The sequence below is a fragment of the Drosophila persimilis genome, unplaced genomic scaffold (assembly GCF_003286085.1).
Source record: "Drosophila persimilis strain 14011-0111.01,24,50 unplaced genomic scaffold, DperRS2 tig00000863-arrow-arrow-pilon, whole genome shotgun sequence".
Taxonomy (NCBI): domain Eukaryota; kingdom Metazoa; phylum Arthropoda; class Insecta; order Diptera; family Drosophilidae; genus Drosophila; species Drosophila persimilis.
Genome location: NW_020825364.1, coordinates 379,796 through 400,088, shown reverse-complemented (window position 1 = coordinate 400,088; position 20,293 = coordinate 379,796). Strand labels below are relative to the sequence as shown.

The 20,293-nt window shown below is 47.5% G+C and overlaps 1 long non-coding RNA gene across 1 annotated transcript in view; it reads right to left on the bottom strand.

Annotated features, from left to right (window-relative positions):
- LOC113566728 overlaps nucleotides 1–17,155 on the bottom strand; it is a 42,025-nt gene extending 24,870 nt beyond the window's left edge. Inside the window, exon 1 of the long non-coding RNA XR_003409209.1 lies at nucleotides 16,868–17,155. This is a non-coding gene — a long non-coding RNA (uncharacterized LOC113566728). The remainder of the gene's footprint in view (nucleotides 1–16,867) is intronic.
- Nucleotides 17,156–20,293: the final 3,138 nt, after the last annotated feature.

Sequence of the window (20,293 nt, the reverse complement as noted above, 5' to 3'; positions counted from 1 at the left end):
GACTTTTCGGAACATTTCCTGATCCCTTAAAGACTTGAGGTTTTCACAAATTGCCTTTGCATACAGAAAAAAAAAGAAGCTTAAACTTGAGTTTCCTTAACTTTTGGCCAACTTTTGTAGCCTCTCTCCGTGCCATGCCCCTTGTGACTTGCCTTCAATGGAAAGACTTGAGGTCTTGCCGCAATCTCCCTTTCAACTCTGTTGCATTTTCTTGGTATCAAAGCCATAAAAGATATAAATGCTTGATGGCAATATACACATCATCATCATCATCATCTGCTGTAGTTGTAGCTGCAGCTGCAACTGAATCAGCACTGGAGGCAGCAGAGTGTGGGGCAGGAGCCGGGAGCCGGGAGCCGGGAGCTGGGAGCTGGGAGCAGCTTCATGTCACATCCGCGTGACGACATCAAGGCGAAATTAAAATAGCGACATTTTATTGAGTTGTCAGTTGCATGGAATGGAACACATGATGCAAATGCAACAGGCAACAGGCCACGCCTCCACCAGCCTCAATCCGGCCCACTCCCAAGTCCACACCCAAAAAGCAAAAAATACTAGGGGGAAAAGCCAAATAAAATTGTATGCAAAAGGAGTCGAGACGACACGAGACGTGCGACACATGTGGAAGGATGAGGTGCTGATATTGCAACGCCCCACAGAACAGCCCCCCTGCCATAAAGATTACACTGCACTGCACCACCGCACCATCCATATTCCAATAGAATATATTGTAAACGACAATCTTTTAATTTTTCACAAATTTGCTCAACATTTTGTGGGCGTTTTCTTCTCGCTGCCTCCTCAATGCGTGTGCGTGTGTGTGTCCGTGTGCGTGTGTGGGTGTGGGTGCTTGTGTGGGTGTGGGTGGCAGCCTTTATTTATAGACCTCGTATGTGAAGCATATCATTTCTCACAGTGTAGGGGCGAGCGAGGGAGAGAAGTTCATTTGTTAACCCCTTGATGATGATGACGATGACGATGAAGACGACGATGGTAGGAGGGCAAGCGAGAACATTTTGCATAATTTGGCAGAAATTAAAAACGAGGGTAATATCCATACTCGTACATGCATAATGATGTATGCACATGTATGCACATGGATGTATGTATATGTGCATGGCATATAATATCCATATACTCTTATGAATACTTATACTCGTTTGTATATTCGTTTCCCTGGCGAACAAAAGAAGGGCGTTGAAATTGACACCTCGAGTGCAAAAGAACAGAAAGGAAAAAAAGGAAAAGAACAAATAAAGGCAGGAGTAATAATATATAAACCCTTTTTCGACAGCCAGCCAGCACAGAAAGGAACTTCGGGCTGGCCTGCTGTCCTGCTGGCTTTCCAAATGTTCGACGAAAATAATATTCACACTCCGCATGGACTAACGGACGAGCGCTAGAGCGGAGAGCGTGAAACGAGACGTGATCGTGAGTTCTGATATTGGAATTTTTTGCTGCCCCCCTCTCCCCTGCCAACAACCTTCACTACCATCCCATCCCATCACGCTCTCTTTGCATCTCGCACACCTCTAGAAGTTCGCTCTCTCTCTCTCTCTAGGCAAATCTGGGCTATTCTCCATTTCAATTGCTCTCTCAGCAAGAACAACAATACGACGACACTCGGCTGCGTTGACGCATTAAGGGAGCTTTTTGTTGTTTTGCGGAATCTTGTCGGGAAGGTGCCGATTGTGCGACTCTCCCCTCCCCCTTCGACAATGCTGATCAGAAAATACTAGACGAGGCGAGGCGCGGCGTCGTGAGGCGCAGCGAAGCCCTTCCTTCCGCGAAGCATGAGAAATAACTAACGGGATATTACTTCACTGCGTGGATTCTGCATTTTATATCCACTTCCTTATTGCCATACACTTTCTAGGCTCTATCGACACTGCTAATACCCTTTATACATGTGTCAAACAAAAAGCACAGCTGAAGGAGAGTTTGCGGACGGGGAGAGAGGAGACTTCTTTGAGATATTCCTTCAAATGTCGCTGTTTAAATGATTATACCTAATATACTCGAACTTCATTTCCTCCTGTCGTATGCAAAAAACATCTCCCATCCCTAAATTTGCACTCACCGAGGACCGAGGACCGAGGACCGGGACCCGGATGAACGACGCACGTCTGTTGCGGACACACTTTGGCAATTCATTTAATTATTATATTATAAGGCAGCACACAGGGACAGGCACACAGGGACAGGCACACAGGGACACAGGCACACAGGCAGCACTGACACTGACGCACAGAGATCTCTCACACACAGCTGCAGCCATAATAAAGAGGAAAACGGCCATAAAACGCTCGCACACAAAAGTGCCAGGAAACTTGTGTAATTCATATCGCATAAAGCGAAAGCCAACGAGAGAGAGGGGGGGAGGGCGGTGTGCGTGGAGAGAGGGAAAAGACAGCTCGTCGCAGCAGGCAGCGCGGGACTCAAAGAGGATGAGAAGAGGTGGTAAAAGAGTGGTCTGGAGAGGATACGAGTATGCCTGACAACCGCAAGGCAACTGCCACACACAGATACGCACACCCATACCCATGTCCATGTCCCTGTCCATGTCCATACCCAAAGCCAATGTTACATGGCCAATACCCTCCTCCTCCTCCTCCTCCTCCTCCTCCTCGATGCCACACAATTGGATTTGACAATCGAATACGAATCCGCTTCAGCGCTCCAGCGCTCCAGCGCTCGTCCCTTTGGCCATAGTATCAATTGCAGCACCTCAACCCAAAAGGCCAAGCACCCCCCTCTTCACCTCGTCACCTCTGCCCCTCTGCCACTCTGCACCGTTTTTTCCGCTTCTTTTTTAGCCACAAAATTACATGCGCTGCTGCTGCTGCTGCTGCTGCCCCAAAGCCAACAACCAACAGCCAACAGCCAAAAGCCTCGAAGCCCAATCCCCAATCTCAACTTATCGCCGGCTTTTGGTCATGTTAATTTTTAACCTCAGGCTTCGAGCTTCGGGCTTCGGGCTTCAGCCAAATCGAAAGCTGATCGTATAAAATTACGCCTGACAGCGGACGCTGAACGCGGGACGGGAGGAGTGGGGAGAGGAGAAGAGGGGAAGAGGGGTAGAGGATACGATCAAGACCGCAAAAGGTGACACTCCCCTGTGGCTGTCACTATATATAGATTACATACAGCAGATATTGTACAGTTGCTGATCTCTGAAATGACTCTTTGGCATACTGCAGTGCTGCTCTGCTGCTGCTCTGCTGCCGCTCTGCTCTGCTGCTGATCCTCGAACGGAAAGTAAAAGTATGGACAGCAGCTGCTGCTTTTTGGTGGTGGTGGGGGGGAGGAGGGAGGGATTTCGTTCTCATTGGAATGCTATAGATCTCTGAAAGCTTTTCCACAAGCCCGAAAGCTTGGCCTCTTGAAAAGGAGTCTGGCGTTTATCTGATGCGTTTACCCGGAGAAGCTTTTGTCGCTCTCTAATTAACTGTAACTTCTTTGGCCATAGACAAATGGGAAATCGCTTCATCAGTCCATCGCACGCAACTCTCTGCCAAAAACGGCATTGACGTGGTATCTCTTTCCCTGTCTGCCGCTGCGTAGGGGCCTTAATTCCCATGGATATTCCGGACTATAAAACGAAACCAGTGGTCGGCCAATGGGCCAATGATTGAGCAATGCGTGGGAGAGACACGAGAGCACAACAGCTTGTGGCCGTTAAAGGGATAACATGTTTTTGGCCAGACCTGGGGGGACCTGGGGGGAGCTGGGGGGACCGCCTGTTGATTTGCCAGCGATCTAATACCACATTAATTTGGTAATAAAAATAGATTCTGTTGCCCATAAACACACACAAAATGTGACACAATCAAAAACGGCAAGCGGCGGCTCATTTATTGATAACACAGTTGGAGACCCGGCCCAGTCCCAGTCGCAGTCCCAGCCGCAGTCCCAGCCGCAGTCCCAGCCCCAGTCCCTCCCCAGAGCCATTGGCCACGAACCGGTTGGCGCGGCTGTGGCTTAAAGACCGGGGCGTGTTTTAGCATTTGTGTTGTGTGTGTATTAGCGTTAGCGTTAGCGTTTTATGGGCGCCAAAGAGTCACCGAGTCACAGAGTTACAGAGTCGGATCCAAAGTGGTTTTAATAAGCAATAAATAGAATATTTAATTGAGAAATCAAATGCAATTTTCGATAAATAAATGAATGCTGAAAAGTGGAGTGCATGCAAAGCGAAAGGAATGCACGGATAGAGGATAGGGTCTCCCTCTCTCTCTCTCCCTCTCTCTCTCTGTCTGTCTGTCTTTTTGCTTGAAATAAAAGTCACTTTGACTAATGAATCAATTTGCCAGCGGCGGCAGAAGCCTAATGATGAAGTTGCTCGCAGAGGCAGAGGCAGGGGCAGATGCAGGGGCATGGTGGCATGACTGTCTATATAGCTGTATATCTGTATATCTGTAGATCCCTCTCTGTGTCGGAACTAAGTTGAGTTGATTAGGGGAGTCGAAGGAGGAGAGTCCCATTAATGGACAAGCTCACAGGATATGCTGCATACAAAGTGTTCTGTGTGCGTGTGTGCTGTATGTGTGTGTGTGTGTGTGTGTGTGTGTGTCCCTCGCCAGACAGTTCACATGACGTCTCTGTTTGTTTTGTGTCTCTACCTCCCTCCCTCCACCACCCCCCCTCTCTCCGTGCACCACTCTTGTTCTCACAAACTCTTATTTTTAGTCGTCGTTCCTCAATTAATTGCAAACAACGCAACACAAAAAAAACAAGAAAGAGAAAAAGAAGAGAAGTAAAACCAAATGAAATCAACGAACCCCCTTCGGCCCGCCCCCTGCCCCCCGCCCCCGACCGACGGCTGCAGCCGATCCCCGTAGCCCATTGCCGAAGCAACAACAAAAGCAAAAGCAAGCAAAAGCTTGAGCTAAAGTTGAAAATATACCGTTTAATGCCCAATGGCCACGCCTACTTTTCCCACACTATGCTCGTCCGGCACACACACACACACACCGACACAGACGGCAGACAGACAGGCAGCAGGCAGAGTGTGTGTGTGTGTGTGTGTGTGCATAACGGGTGTGGGGGGTGTGGCGGGTGTGGGGGCGATGCCCAGGCGAGGAGGAGAGCGCTTAAAAATGCGTAAAAGAGTCAACTTTGACTGCAAACTGCAATGAGAGGATGTTTGTTTGAGTTGTTGTCGATACCCTGTAGTGCCCTGGCACTGGCGCTGGCATATACGGACTGCCGTTTGCTTTGGACACGGAATATTAGAATTGAAGCAAGTATGGATACCATATAGTTTTGGGGGATCGTCGCCCGCTTTATTCCAGCAAGCTTCCAGCGAGTGAGCCGGGGGTTGGCCATTAGAGCACTCTACCATATAAGAAAGTATCTATTTAAGGAGCGAGTGTAATGATAGGCAGTACTCTAGTTCTATCTTTATCTCAATCTATCAATAATTTATCCATCTCTCTATATATCCATCCATATATAGATCTATCTATCTACCATCTATATATCCATCCATCCATCTGTCTTTTATCTATCTATCTATCTATGTATCTATATAGCTATTTATCTATCTTTCATCTATCTATCTTTCTATCTTTCATCTATCTATCTTTCATTTATCGATCTATCCATCTATCCATCTGTCTGTCTATCTATCCATCCGTAGATAGATCTATCTATCCATGTATCTATATACCATCTAGCTATCCATCTATCCATCTATCCATCTATCTATCTATCTCTCCATCTATCTATCCATCTATCCATCCATCTATCTATCCATCTATCCATCCATCTATTTATCTATCCATCCCCCCATCTAGCTATCACTCTACAGCGTATCTCCTGGTCGTCTCCTTCGACTCGAATCCTTCGGCTCTGGTTCCTATGCAGTTTTAGCTTCACTTTTAGCATTTTGCATTTTGTTTGCGCTGTGTCTGTGTCTCCGAGTTGATTGCACCAACGACTACCGCCCCCCTCCCCCTTCCACTACCCACCCACTTTAACTGCACTCCCCCCTCCCCTCCCCTCTCTCTCTCTATCTTGTTGCTTCATTTTCACTGATTAATAAGTGAAAAGTTTTAGCAAAGTCAACGGGGAAATTTCTTGCTGACTCTCGGCCGGCACTCTTCTGCATTGAACTTCAAGTTTCTTGCTTCTGCTTCTGCTTCTGCTTTTGGCAATGGCACTTTTTTGCCATTCTGGTGGAGCATTTTAGCATTGATTTTTAATTATAGTTTGTGCCGAGTATTTCATAGATGGGGCCATGGACGCGTGTCTCGGACGCGGACGCGGACGCGGATGCGGATGCGGATCTGTTTCAATTTCAATTCCCAAAAGTCGCCGCCGAGGCCTCACCTACGTGAGTTATGTGGCGGCACGTGCCAGGGGCGTGGCAGGAGGGGATCGCACACACACACACACACACCTAACTGCTGGCCATCTAATAAACAAGTTTACTGCTGAAAGGAATGGCAAACGGCGAATGGCGAATGGCGAATGGCGGGGATAAGCGTGCTGCTGGTTGCCGGTTGCTGGCCACTGGCTGCCCCATCTTTCGCGCTCGCTCTTTGGGGCCGCATTTTCCAGCTGCCTGGCTAATCGGTTGCGTAATCTTAAACGCCAAGCAACGCCAAGCGGCAATTGAAATGGATTGCAGGCACTGGCCTTCTAGGAGAGCGCAGCTGCCTGGCTGCCCGGCTTCCCGGCTTCCCGGCTGCCTGGCCGACTCGTGGGGAGCCCAGCTGTTTTGGGGGCTCTGGTTGTCAATGGGTATCTTTTGACCCACAATCGATGCTCAAATTTCATTCGATTTCTCATGTGAAATATCATTTTTACTCATGGCAGAGGCGTAATGCCAACTAGTCTGCCACTGGAGTCCCATAATTCCTGCCCTCTGTATGTGTGTGTGTGTGTGTGTGGGGCATGCAGCACTGCAGCACTGCAGCTAATTGCAGTGGCAGTTGCAAAAATAAAGACAACTCTTTGGATTAAGGCCAGAGGGTGAGAGCAGAGAGCAGAGAGGGGCAAAAGATGTTTCTTGGAGAGAGAATGTTGCGCCCGTGGGTCATCATAAAAACATTATGGGGAGGCGCGCAGAGAGCAAACAAAAGATGCACTCAGAGAAACGGGGATATGCTCGTGCTGTCACATCAAATACGACACTCTGCAGCATCTGTGCAGTGCCACAACTGGAGGCAACTGGTGGCAACTGGTGGCAAGTGGTGGAATTTTTTCAAAGGAATTGCAGTTGCAGCACCAGAGGCGGCAGCTGCAGATGGCGTTGCCCCAACGAAGCAGCAGGCTGATGCGTGTGTTGCATCTCTTAGCTGCACAGTTTGACAGTGCAACATGCGAGAATTTGATGAACAGTCGCCCTTCCTTTTCGGGGAGGCGCAGGGAGGCGCAGGGAGGCGCAGGGGCACGACGAATCGGGCATTGGCGTCTCTGTCTCCTGGGAGTGGGTGTGTTCCGCACTGTGTTTCCCCCGTATCGTAGAAAAGGTCAGGCTCGTTGTCTCTCCCTCTCTCCCTCTGTCCCCCTCCCTCCCTCTCTCTGTCTCTCTTTGCCTATTGTTGGCGTCACGCCGACCGATTGACGGTTCTCGCCAGCAGCGTGCGAACACGTTTCGCTCTCGCCAGCAGAGATTGGAGCGCACAGGTGTCTCGGCCCATGGACTCCACCACTGCAGTGGTCTGATCTGGCCACGAACTCCACTCCACTCCAAGCCAAGCCAAGCCAAGCCAATCCAAGCCATGCCATGCCGTTGATTGGCTTTTAGCCATCGCTGCTGCCTGCTGCTGCCTGCTGCCTGCTGCCTGCCTGTCGCTGTTGTCGCTGCCTGTCAAGCGGCGGGTTTGGCGTTTCGTTTTTCGGATTTATTTTTAATAAAACTGATGTCATTTATTGGGTTTACCTTTATTTTATAGCTTATTGTTGCTAAACGGTTGTACGAGAGGCGACGGCAGTGGCAGCGGCAGAGGCAGCGTGTCTGCCGTGTGATGTGGCGTGGCATGTGGTATGGTGTGTGGGCTGTTGGGGCGTGAGATTGTTTGCCGTGGTGCACACAGTGTAAACAATAGCTGCGTTATGTTGAAACCCGATGCCAAGGACAAATCTATTGGACATATCGCTATATTCCAACAGATAAATGCAATCCCTCCCTCCCCCCGCCCCACTGGAATCTATTTCCATAGGAAACCAAGCCGAAACCCTTCAGAGCCAAGAGGTTTCTGCTTCTGGGAAAGTGTTTCTGTGGTTTCTCTGGCTCCTTGGAGCACTCCATCTCTCAGATCCCCCCTGTAGCCCTCTACCCCTGTGCCGAGTGCCTCCAAAGTAAAAGGAGCGCGCTCCCAGACTGCACTTCAACCTGGCAATGTGGCATTCGCATTCGCACTCGCACTCGCAGATTTGGCTCAAACGTCGCTTCGGATGGATGGATGGTGTGTCACCACTTGAGGCAGTAGCCCAAAAGATGAAGATGTGTTGCACGAGGGCTCTGTTCCACAATTATGAGATATGTGTAACAGCCGTCGACTTTTGATGGTGGATGCCGCCTGACAGAAGCTCCCGTCTCCCCTCGCCCCTCGCCCGCCGCCCGTCTGAAGCGGTCCTCGGCTTTGGCTGGCAATGTGGCACAGCTGTCAAAAAGTGCAACAGAGTGCCGCAGTGCCACATCTATCGATGATGATTATGATGTTTAGCGGCTTGTAATGCAGTTTTAATAGCCCTGACCTTGTTTTTTCCCATTTTGGGGGCAACATTGACTCTCGCTTTTGCTGCGGCCGTTGCTGCGGCCGTTGCCGGTGTTGCGTGTGCGTCTGCCATAATTAAAAATGTTTTTGTGGCGAATATTTAATGAAAACAGATAAAGTTTTTCGCTCAGAAATTTTGCTCCAACGGAGCAACGGAGCAGCGGAGCAGCGGAGACTCAAGTGCCACTCGCAGCAGCTGTGGATCGACCGACCCCTGGGGGGCGGCCACTCCGACTACGTATTCAACTTCAACTTTTTGGTTAATTATCGCGATAACGCAACTTGTGGCAGCCGATGTGACTATCAGTCTCTCCCTCTCTCCCTCTCTCTGTCAGCTGCCGCTGCCTCTGTCGTGCGGCCTTTGAAGCTGCCGTTCGCTGCCCCAATCGGTGGCTAATTGAAATGCATAGAGATGATTGATGACTGGAATCCATAAAGATGTTCGGGCATTGCTTTCGCTTTCAACTTTCGACCTTTTGTTGTCGCTGCCGCTGCTGCTGCTGCCGCTGCTGTATGTCTTGCCACTTAATTGAAATGTGGCATCAGAAATATGAAAATCTTCTAATTGGCTGTAGATTGTTGTGGCACGTTGTTTGGCATGCAACAGTACCTCCAGCATCCCATTGGCATGCACTTCCTTTTTGGGGGGCTATGCAGCGAACGCATAGGAAATTTTCTGTATAAATCAGTTGTTGCAATGTTGCCTGTTGGCTGTTGCCCGTTGCCCGTTTGCCCGTTGCCCGTTGCCCGCTGCCTGTGCCGCACTGTTGCAATGTTGTTGCAACAGCCAGTACAAGGCAGCCACAAGTACAAAAGCAAGTTGTTAAAATTCCTGTTTAAAGTTTTGTACGCACATGCAACAGGCCTCCTCCTCCATGCCACAGTCCTCCCGTCCGCCAGGTCCGCCAGTGCTGCTGCTGCTTCCTCTTGCCCTAAGCTGCAGCTCCACTCGCTGCCCCCCGCTGCCCCTCTCTCTCTGCTTGCAACGTGCAACTTCAAAGGAAGCTGCTGCCTGCTGCTGCATGTTTGCATTAAAGACGCATTTTGTTTGCCCAGCAGATCCCCAGATCCCCATCCCATTCCATTCCTATCCCATCCCATCCCATCCCAGCCGAAGACGACGATGACGATGACGATGATGATGAGGACGTCCGCAGCGTGTTAGAATACACAACATGTAAGCCAACAAAACAGTTGGGGCCAGTCATAATCAGGTTTTAGCCACGAAGAGCAGAAAGCCGCAAAGACAAGAGCCAACAGAGGCCCAGGCCGAGGCCGAGGCGCAGAGCCCAGAGCCCAGAGCTAGAGCCAAAGACAGGGCCTCCATGCATAAAGGGAGTAACTTGCTCCACGGCTCCACGGCTCCACGGCCCCATCGTCGGCGGCTCCAGCGCTTATTGCCTGCTGCCTGCACATGATTGCCCACAAAAGAGCAGTCCGGCCAACAGGCAGCCACAGTGGGCTGCAAGAGGCGAAAACATGCCACAGAATATTTGGGATCAAGGAAAAGCCTGAAGGATCCAACATTCAGCAAGGAAAATTATACGAATTTTCATTGGAAAACCAAGGAATTCTTCGAGATGTTTTTCCCGATGAAATTTGTGTCCCAGAGAAGCTACCCCTTTGGATCGGGCTTTTTTTTTTTGGTGGTTTTCGGATGCAGGCACCACAGTGCCGTTGCATGGCCGATAGCATTGCCTCTCAGGTGGGCCAAGGCTAGGGCGGGGACGATGCTTTTGGGCCGCTTAAACAATTATGGCAACGGCTATGCGATCGCCCAACGACAACGACAACGCAGACGACGACGAAGACTGAGGATGAGGATGGAGACAGAGAGAGAGAGAGAGAGAGAGAGAGGGACTTGGCAGCACATCCTTCCTTCATCTAACTATCCTTCGTATCTATGCATCTATAGTTATTTGTATTATTATTTTTGCTTTGTTTTTTGCTTTGTTTTTGTGTTTTGTGGATGCGTTCGCTTTTTCAGCTGCTGCTGCTGCAATGTTTGTTGCTTGTATCTCGTGCTTTGTATCTGTATCTGTGTATCTGTGTGTATCTGTGTGTGTGTGATGTGGATGTTACTTCCTCCCATCGTCTGTGGCTTGAAGTTTTTTTCCACCCATCGTGTGGTTTCTTATTTTGTTATGTTTTTTTCCTCTGCTGCTGCTATTGTTGGCTTTTGGTTTTATTTATAGTTAGTTTGGTTTTAACGCTCCCCCCCCCCCCCCCCCCCCCCCCCTCTCCCCCTCTCCCTCCCTCTCTCTTTCTCCTGTTGGTTGGCATTACCTCAAGCGCATACGTTGCAGCATTGCGTTGCATTGCTGCATGATTATGATGCTGCTCAGATCTCGTCATAAATGCAGAGTTATACATAGATACACGCACTAAGGGATGCATAGACACAGCGAGGGGAGGGGGAGAGGATGCGGACCACAAGCGAGGGTAATTCTCATTGCAGAGGGTCGTATGACATATTATTGTTATTGGGAGACCTGAAATTTCAATGGCATATCCATATTTAAGGAAGAAATCAAACAAAAAACCATCCAAATATATTCCATATCGAAGGGATCATCAAAAAACATCCTCCATCCTCCTGTGAAAATTCTTTAAATATTTTCGCGAAAATGCAGTTAATTACATCAAAAATAATCGTTTAACATCCCATCGTGAATATCCCATTTTCCGCTCCCTAATCCCCCTGGAAATCTTCGCTCCACCCTCGTCCCCGTCCCCGCCCTCGCCCCCGCACCTCCCTTCCCCTCTTTGCAGCAGCATTTGGCGTACATTTGTTGTTGCAAATTGTCTGTGTGTGTGTGTGTGTGTGTGTGTGCTTTAGTTTTTATTTTCGTCATATTCCAAGTGTGGTGTGTGGTTTTATCCGTTGTTTTTTCTTCTTCATTTTTTTTGTTTTTGCTAGTTTTTTTTTTTGGTCCGTTTCCATCTTCTTGTTGATTTAGTTTTTTCCATTCTTTTCTTTTTTGTTTTGTTTTGCTTTGTTTTGTTGTGTGTTTTGCTGTGGCAGGTTTTTCGCTTGCGGTTTTCACGTGTTGCTATTTTTGCCAGCTCTCTTTTTTCTTTTTTCAGATTTCTTTCGTTTGGCATTTGTTCTTGTTTTTATAGTGCACCGGCAGTGGCAGAGAGTGGAGAGTGGTGGGTGGAGGGTGGAGTGCGGGGGAGCTGTAGCCATGAATAAGCAGCCTCAACGAAAATAAAACTAAAAACAAAAAAGATTCAGTCCCCGTCACTGACCCTAGAACCCAGAGCCCAGATCCAAGAGTGGAGCAAGGGCTGAGGAGGGTGGAGGAGGAGGAATCTCCCACTAGTTCTGCTTTTCGCTCTTCCTCTGCTTCTAGCTTTGCCGCTGCCGCTGACGCTGCCTCTTCTACTGCTTCTAGCTCTGCCGCTGCCGCTGCCACCTCCTCTGCCTGTAGTTCTGCCGCTGCCGCTGCCACCTCCTCTGCCTGTAGTTCTGCCGCTCCCGCTGCCTCTGCTGCCGGCGATTTGTGTGCTAATAATTCAGCATTTCAGCATTTGTTTCAATATTTTTTGTATTCTCTTCTTTTTTTTTTCGTTTTGTTTTTGTTTGGAAGCGACTTTTTATACCCTGCCTTGGGGGGACGGGGTACGACGATTACAAACAGATGTTTGCAAATGCACAAAACGATGGATACGGATGTGGATACGAAGAGGGGATGCACCCCCCAAAACACTTGAGAAACATTCGGTAGTCTATCGTATTGCTATATCCTATAAATCTAGCCTATCGGTTTAACAATCTCTGAATTCTCTGTTGTTTCTGAAGATATTCCAAAAAGCCCTAGGTTAAAGTATCTTCGATCTATAAGTCCTCCATATCCCATGGCTTTCATCGAAACAATGGCTTTCTAAGAGTATCTTCAACTTCGTTTTACCAAAATTCTAAACTTTCTTTTTTCTTCTTTTTTTTGTTTGTTTGCTTTTTTGTGTGTTTGCATTTGTTGCGCTTGTTTTTAGCTACTTCTTTTTGTGTGTTTGTTTCATGTTATTTTTTTTTATTCTACGTTCTACAAGCTTTTTGGCCTTGCCACCGAATTTTAGTTTTTTTCTTCGTGGAGCTGCAAACATTGTAAATTATTTGCAGCAACGGCGGCACACAGTATCATAAATATAGATACAATTTATCAACTCCATGGATGAGTTTGGAGCTTAGTTCGGGGCTTTGTTTGAGTATCTTTTATCTGGTGTTGGTTTTTATTTACAGCATTGGCTCGTTTATCAAAAGCCTGTGCCCCTGCCCCTGCCTCTGCCTCTGCCCATCGTTTGTGCGGAGCAGATAGCGGTGGGCTGCTGGAGGGGGAGGGGGGGGGACATCATCACTTAATAATATTGACACTTCTTTTCATCTAAAGCATCGTAATGCCATACCAAAAGATACAGAAAGACACACACAATCACAGGAAATTAAGTGATTATGTTAACCGGTTTCCTGCCCTTCCGCTCTTCTGTTGTGTTCTGCCACAGAATCGAATCTCTGGCTGTGAAGTCTGTGAAAATTTACATCAAAATTAACTTGTTATGGGGCCTCAAAGGCAACAAAAGCAACAGGCAACGGGGCAACGGGCAACCGCCAGAGGAACGCAGGAAAGCAGCCGCAGAGGGAGAGACAATTTCAAGTTTGGAAACCGAAACTGAGCTTCAAAACTGACATCCACTTCAGAGCAAGAGAGAGAGGGATTCAGAGCTCCAGTTCTGCTTCTCTTTCACACAAAAGCAATTTTGTATAATTTCGAAATTAGAGCTCATCATCGGACCGATTCGGCCCCATATCAAAGTCGTTTCGGGCATCGGGCATCGGGCATTGGCTGTATCTTTTTCAGGGCTCTTCCATGCCGTAGGTACATCGTATTTTGCTGTATCTAGAAGATACGATTCATCGCAGAATTAGCGAAATTTGCATTATCTGCTGATTAGATCTGAATGAACCAAGTAGCACCACACTAATACCCGATTGAATTATGGGTATCTTTCGGATACACAGACACACGAATAATATTCTGTCGATTGCTGAGGGACCCCCGACTGGAACCCGTTCAATGGGAAACCCTTGGGCGAAACTTTTCCACGTCTTCGAAGGAACTTGTCTGCGTCTCATTATTCCATCAAAACTTTCGGCCTTGGGGCCCTATCGTGTCGCAGTGATAATATAATTTGGCCATAAATATGTGTAATTAGCATTCGTGCGAGTCTGTGTGCGGCTTGGGCCACAAGTTAGTTCAAGTGACTAACTTTTTGGCATCCATATTGCGTATACGCAGCGTAGCTCCAGCCAGGCTGTTGCAGGGAGGCGGAAGATGTAGGCGTGTGCTGAAAGTTTCAATTAAGTGGCAAAGTTCAACTGCCTCTCCCCCTCTCTCTCTCTCTCGAGTACGAGTGGGGCTGTCGCTCCCCGTAAATCATAATATAAATGAGCAGAGTCAGCATGGAATCTATCAACATAATCGGGTGGCATCGCAATGGAAATCTCTAATTAAAGCCTTGACAATAGTTGACAGCGGCAACAGGAGTAGGCAGGGGAGTCGGGAGAGGCGGGAGGCATGGCCACTAAGCGGCTCACTTCTTGCCCCAGACATCAAGATCTGGGGGAAAACAAAAGGTGTCTGAGGCATGGCAGGGGCTTAGGAGTGGGCTCTGTGGCATGTCAGAGGCCTGGTCTGGTCGGGTCTGCTCTGCTCTGCTGTGCTGTGCTGTCTGGTGTGCGGTCTAGCCATGGGAGAACACACACACAGACACACACACACACAGACACAATCACAGACAAACAGTTGCCGTCCGTCTGCTGCTTATCACCCTCGTTGCAGGTCCAGGGCTTATTTCATTCATGGAGGCTTGTGGCATGTATTTTTTATATTTCTGCTATGGAGGGTAAGAAATATATGGTATGCAAAAAGGGTTGCGAACCCACACACACAGAATCCCAGAGACCTGAGAGTTCGAGGGCGAGGGCGATGGCGATGGCGGGGGCGATGGAGAAGCAGAATGAGAAGGAGTTTGCATATAGAGAAGGGTCTGGTCTCAAGTTCAAGTGCAGGTCTTGGGCTTCCTTCCGCTGATGCGTCTCTCTGTCTAGACACAAGGGGCAGATAGCAGAAGGGGCAGACAGTTGAGGCAGACAGAAACTGAAGAAAGAGCTCAGACACAGAGCCAGAGCCAGAGCCAGAGCTGCTGCTGCTGTTTCTTTTTCCAAGACAATCAAGACTCTCGATGGCGGAATATGTCGCATATTTGAATAAACATTAGAGGCCAGGCCAAAAGATACAAAACGAAACATGAAAGGCACATTTCGTATATGCTATGCCGGGCAAAACAGTGAGAATCCTAATGAAGAATATCCCATAAATTAAACGCCGACAAACGATGGAGACATCAACGAAAGAAGCGGCCCCAGAATCTCATTTGAATTCAGATTTCCATCGACGCCACCAAAAGACCAAAAAGAGAGACCCATAAGCCAGAGCCATTCGATTGGCTAGAACGTGTTGCAAATATGCTTTCAAAATCTCTAAGAATTTCTGGCGACACGTAAAGCGCACAAAATGTTCGTGAGATTCGGGGCTTAGGGCCAGTTTCAGGGCCCGCTGCCAGCAGCTGCTTATCGAGCCACCGCCTGACCTTGGGGCTGGGGCTGGGGCTGGGGCTGTGGCTGGGGCTTGGTTTTTCCTCTATACATTTTCTTTATTTTCTCGATGTTTACTTTTATGCTTGTTGCACACACCGCACTCTCCGAGGCAATAGACTGGCATGTTGCATGACTGAAAAATTTGTTCGGGTTTCTTTTTGTTTGCGGAAAAGCAAAAGTTTGCCAAAGAAAAAGTTTGTGTCACTTTTTTTTGTGTGTTTTTTGTATTTGGGGGTCACGTTCAAGTTAAGGGAACGTCCCTTCCCCCATCTAAAAACGATAAACGCTGGTCTTTTGGCTAAACAATTACGAGGTTGTTTTTCGGTTTTTCGGGTTGATAGATGGCCGCTTTGTGGGGCAAACAGAGAGGACTCTTCGCAGGAAGGTGTAGATTGCGGGCACCCTTTCGATTTCTGAATGATTACTTCTTCTATGGCTGGGGATACTAGGAATCCTTTTATTGTCTAAATATCTCCATAAAGATTGCTTCTATCCAACGTTTATTTGTGCTTATTTGGAGTTCAATCGAGGCCTCAATTTATTATTGAAATGAAAGGATTTCTCTGCTAGATCTATTCAGAATCGTCCGTTTATCGAAAGCTAAAGATTTTAGCTCATTTTTTAATGGGGTCTCTAACAGTCTCTAAGCCCGTACAGAGGTCTCAATCGCTATGGGACTAAACATTCTACAGATATCTCCCCATCTCCCATACACCTGTAACCCTTAAAGATAGTTTGACGGCCAATGGCTCAATCTCTCGCTAAACAGACCTCCAAAAATGTTAATGATATCATGATTGCGTTCACAAATAGACCATTTAGAGAGCCCTTAATGTCGCTGTAAATCACCTGCTAAGTTTTTCCGCTCATTTGTGATGATTCCGCCCTTCAAAAAAGAAAAAACGAAAAAAAACTCGAAAGAAAATAAACATTTCGGCCCATTAAATCCACGCCCATTGTGTGTGTGTGCCCAATGTGTGTCTTGTGGCCTGTCATTGCTCTAGTTAATAAAACATTAGGCCAACAAGCACACTCTCATCATTGGGTCAATGCCAATCTGTCTGCTGAATTTACACACGGGCCTGGCGACATGTAAAACGCCAGTTGAATTGTCAATTTATACGAAATTTGTGGCACAATTAACCGGCAACACAGGCGACACAGGCGACACAGGCGACAGAGCAGTGGAGGAGGAAAATGGAGCGATTCGAGGCACTCAGATAAGGCGGCAAAATGTTGTCAACTGTCAAATTTAATCATGGCTATAAAAAGCGCCAGATACAAGATACAAAAGATCCAAACAACTCTCACAGGCACACAGGCACACGTGCAGAATGACGGACACTATTTTGTCAGCATTATGGCACGATACTTTTGTATTTGTACTTTGTGGCACTAAAAGATAGATTATCTCCTGCTCGAATGGCTAATTATCCATCTGTATCTTTGGGCGAGTGTATGTATCTGTATCGCAAGCACTTACCTTGGCCAAGTGGCTCTGCAAATGGCAGCCAACTTCCGTTTCCTGTCCTGTGTGTCCGTTTTGGTATCCAATTAGAATTATTTCACTCCGGGCCGACTCTGGCTGCTTGCCACTTGCCGCTTGCCACTTGCTGCTTGCTGCGCAGGCGTCACAGCGAGAATCCACACAGAGAGTGAGTGCCACAGAGCACAGGAAAAGATACGGATACGGCTACGGCTACGGCTACGGCTACGGCTACGATGCTCACCGAGAACAAATGCACACAACTTTTCGGTTGTTAATGTATTCTATTCGATTTTCATTTAGTTGTGCATTTTTGAATACCAATCAAAATTTGAATATTCTATTATTAAACCTATGGATTTTCCCTTTTTTTTCTTGTTGTTTTTCCTCTTTTTTTTTGTGTTTTACTTGGTTATATATTTATTTAGATTTTGTTGTGTGAAAAAGGTTTTCTCTTTGGCACTAGATAGAATTTTAGATGCGTTTTACGAGCATAAATATTTGTATTTCATTTGTATCTCAGTTGCAGGCACTTTTGTTGTTGTTGCACAAATAAAAAATCTCAATGACACGCCACACACACACACAGACACACACACAATACATACAGAAAAATACAATTAAAAAAAAATCGGACTTATTTCTTTTTAGAATGTTTTGCTAAGATTTTCCTTTTGCGAACAAATTCGACGAAAATTCGAAAGATTCGACGAAACTTTTTGCGAGATGCGACAAAATTTCAGCAAGCTTCGGTGTCGTCGCGCGGAAATGCGTTGCGAACGTCGAAAGCGCTCAACTTGGACTCAGAGTATCTTGAACCTCGACGAAACGTATCTGAATCTGTGGCCAGCATAACAGCGCCGCCAGCAGCGCAGTCAGCATGGGCGCAGGCCGAGGCAGCAGCGCCGATGGTTGTTCCATTCCCGCGTGGAATCGGAACGCTCGTCTCGGCTCGCGCTTCGTCCGCCCTCGGCTGGCTTCGTCCGGCGTCGGGTGCGTTCCATTGCCGTTCCGTAGCCGAAACCTGATTGCTCGCCGCTCGAGTGCTTTGCGGGCCCCGAGTGAAATGCAAAACAGGTTCCGTTTCTGAGTGACTTTCGGAGTTAATTACTCAATTATGCTGCCACCTAAACCCAAAAATAGGCGCAGATCGGTCGGGGTTGAGGATTTTTCAGTTTTCAGTTTTGAGGATTGAGATTTATTTCATTTCTGGTGTGTGCTGTGCTCCGCTCTGCTGTGCTGTGCTGTGCCGTGTTTGGGGCATGCAATTTTCACAAATTTATTGTTTTTTATCGGCCAGAGTTCACAGGTAGATGGCAATTGAGATTTTTCATCTACACAGCAGTGGCGGGAGGGGAAGGGGGACGGAGAAGGGAATTTATGGTTTTTGATGAGCGTGTGAAATGCTGTTCAAGGCATCCCATGGATACCCTCATCGAAGCAGGTGGACTCTAATTAGATGCGAGATATGTTTATATGTATACGACCCCCCCTCCCCCGATGAGTGGGGGGGTGCGGGGGAAACGCCGTGAAAAGCAGCTCCCTTTGGCCACAGGTTGGTTTCCCCCCCCCCCCCCCTGTTTTGGGCCGCATTAACATTCATAAATATTAATGTGACGAACAGCCATTCCGGGAACACATCTCTCCTCTCTCTCTCTCTCGCCATTTTGCTAATTTAGTGCCTTTTGCTGCTCCTCGAAATTCTTTCACTTTTGCAAATTTGTTACGGTACTTTTTACCATGAACAAAACTGGCCAAAAGCCCAAGAGCCAAAGCCAGAGCCACAGCCAGAGCCACAGTCAGAGCCAAAACTCTAAAACTCCCAGAGCAAACATATTTATGCGAGTCAACGTTGCCGTTGTTGCCGTTGCCTCCGTCGCACTTCAAGAAGATATGCCGCAAGGCTTAGAGGGGATAGAGGGGCGGGGGCCAGGAGAGGCATGTGTGGATCTCTGTGACAAGTGTCTTTCATTAGCATAAGTAAATCTTCTCGAAAATCCTCAAATTTATTTGTCAACACTTGACAATTTCATTGTTGACGTCGTCGACGTCTCCGACTCCGGGTCCGCCTCCGCCCCGTGCCCCTTGCCCCTCCATCGCCGTGCTGCCGAAGGCGCGCAGAAAGAGTTGGGAACAACTACAAATCATGATTTGTGTCTGGGGGCTGTCAAGGCAGTTTGGGGGCATGCCACACCATGCACTCGTACTATTGGTAGAAAACAACAGGCGAAAAACAGATCTCCAAGAGCCAAGATGCAGATGCAGGAGTGTCGCTTAAATCAAAGACAAATATTTACAAAACCCAATGGACAGTGGACACTGGACACTGGACAGTGGACAACGGACACAGCCACTTGCCACTTGCCACACACACTTAACACTCTCTCTCTCTCTCTCTCTCTCTCTCTCTCTCTCTGTCTCTCTGTCTCCTTCTGTGATTTGTGAATGTCGGACTTCGGCCGAAGCTTCTTTAACTTTGGCAAGTTCCTTCGATTTTTTACAGCCCAAACAAAAACATTGCACTTTTTCCTGGAAGTTTTTCCTGCGAGCCGCTCGTCTGCCGTCGAGCTTTATGGCTGAGTAGTAAAATAATTTACGTCATATTTTATATCCATATCAAAGTTTTCCATTAGTATAAGAAATATATAATTTATGCACTTCGCCGCCGAAGAAAAAGATGCATTCGTTAGGCGCGTTTTGTACGCGTAATGCCCCAAGGAAGTTGGCAAAATTGTTGGCTGGAATTCTTTATGGACGGAGGCTGCTTTGCAATAAAAATCTTGGATACTTTGGACCAACTAATTAAGCTCCTGCTACTTCTGCCGCTGCTGCTGCTGCTCTTTGAAGCGCGTAGTCGAGTAATTGGGAAATTGGACAGAGAAATAGATATAGCGACAGACAGGGAGAGACAGAGAGAGAGAGAGAGCATTCCTTTCCTGCCCAAGCTGTTCTTTGTAGATCTGTGTCCTCTAATCTTTGTCCTGGTATCTACAAGATATTAGATAGCTTAAAGCTTCGCTCGTGCGCCAACCCTCGGCTCACTCGCCTTGCCCGACGACGACCCAACACTTTGTTTCTGTAAAAGAGAGATGAGGTTCTTCAGTTTGCAATTCCATCTCTGAGATATCATGTCTTCGTCATACATTTAAATGTATCTTCCATCCTTCGGATTGCTTGCTCCCATCAGGAGGTGACATTTTCTTTGGGTAAGTAAATCTTCTACTTGATATTTTCGATGGGCAATCCATCTTCCATCTCCTCCAGGTATATCTATCTTTAATTCTACTTTTGTCCTGCTCCAATTTATGGCTAATTTCATGCGTATTTTCCTTTGTTTTCATTCACTTTCCGCATTGGTTGCTGCGGGCAAGGATTTTCCTAAGCAAAAGGCAAACCAAAAGCTAAACCAATTTAAAGGCAGAG